This window comes from Oryx dammah, unplaced genomic scaffold (assembly GCF_014754425.2).
Source record: "Oryx dammah isolate SB20612 unplaced genomic scaffold, SCBI_Odam_1.1 HiC_scaffold_2, whole genome shotgun sequence".
In the NCBI taxonomy this organism is placed as follows: Eukaryota; Metazoa; Chordata; class Mammalia; order Artiodactyla; family Bovidae; genus Oryx; species Oryx dammah.
In genome coordinates, this window is record NW_024070186.1 from 56436040 (window position 1) to 56437817 (window position 1778).

Genomic DNA, 1778 nt, shown 5'->3' on the forward strand with positions numbered 1-1778 from the left:
AATGTCCTGTTTTTATTTCTGTAAAATTAAAGGACTGAGCCAAATAATCTTTAATGATTTTTAAATTCTAAATTTTGAAGTGCCTTCAGTCCAATATTTGGAAAAAAATTTCCTGCAAAATATTTCATAAGAAATGCAGGATAGGCATATCAAAGCACAATCTATAAATTTAGAGATATTGAAGGCTGAATAATTTACCATCTTTTATAATTAGAGGATAAATTTGCATTTCATATATATTCAGAATATCAAGTTACATCTCATTTATTTTTCTTAAAAATATTTGAACATTCTAATTGCTTTTCCTGTGTCCCTTCTATTTTAAAAACAATTTGAGAAAAATTATCTTTACTATATCACCTGAAAATCATTTGGGAATGTTATAAATCCTACTGAGGAATCATTCTACAGTAACAAATTAATGATTTGGTTTTGCATACTGCTAAATTATTTGTGCTAATCAGCACTCAAATATATGTCTGGTCACTTGTACCAGGAAAATTTGAATTCTTGTAGAAGTAATTAAATTGACTTTCATTTTTGCAATTTTAAAATTGCAGGTGCCATTTAAATTTTGACAAACGTGTGTAAGAGCTCTTGTTTTTACAGGCTATGCACCAAGAATGCCTTCATTTCAGTTCAGTTGAGTCGCTCAGTCGTGTCCAACTCTTTGTGACCCCATGAATTACAGCACGCCAGGCCTCCCTGTCCATCACCGCCTCCCTGAGTTCACTCAAAATCACGTCCATCGAGTCAGTAATGCCATCCAGCCATCTCATCCTATGTCTTCCCCTTTTCCTCCTGCCCCCAATCCCTCACAGCATCAGAGCCTTTTCAAATGAGTCAACTCTTCACACGAGGTGGCTGGAGTTTGAACTTTAGCATCATTCCTTCCAAAGAAATCCCAGGACTGATCTCCTTTAGAATGGACTGGTTGGATCTCCTTGCAGTCCATGGGACTCTCAAGAGTCTTCACCAACACCACAGTTCAAAAGCATCAATTCTTTGGCACTCAGCTTTCTTCACAGTCCAACTCTCACATCAATACATGACGACAGGAAAAACCATAGCCTTGACTAGACGGACCTTTGTTGGCAAAGTAATGTCTCCTCTTTTGAATATACTATCTAGGTTGGTCATAACTTTCCTTCCAAGGAGTAAGCGTCTTTTAATTTCATGGCTGCAGTCACCATCTGCAGTGATTTTGGAGCCCTAAAAAATAGTCTGACACTGTTTCCACTGTTTCCCCATCTATTTCCCATGAAGTGATGGGACCAGATGCCATGATCTTCGTTTTCTGAATGTTGAGCTTTAAGCCAACTTTTTCACTCTCCTCTTTCAATTTCATCAAGAGGCTTTTATTTCCTCTTCACTTTCTGCCATAAGGGTGGTGTCATCTGCATGTCTGAGGTTATTGATATTTCTCCCAGCAATCTTGATTCCAGCTTGTACTTGTTCCAGCCCAGCCTTTCTCATGATGTACTCTGCATATATGTTAAATAAGCAGGGTGACAATATACAGCCTTGACATATTTCTCCTTTTCCTATTTGGAACCAGTCTGTTGTTCCATGTCCAGTTCTAACTGTTGCTTCCTGACCTGCATATAGGTTTCTCAAGAGGCAGGTCAGGTGGTCTGGTATTCCCATCTCTTTCAAAGTTTTCCACAGTTTATTGGGATCCACACAGTCAAAGGCTTTGGCATAGTCAATAAAGCAGAAATAGATGTTTTCCTGGAACTCTCTTGCTTTTTCCATGATCCAGCAGATGTTGGCAATTT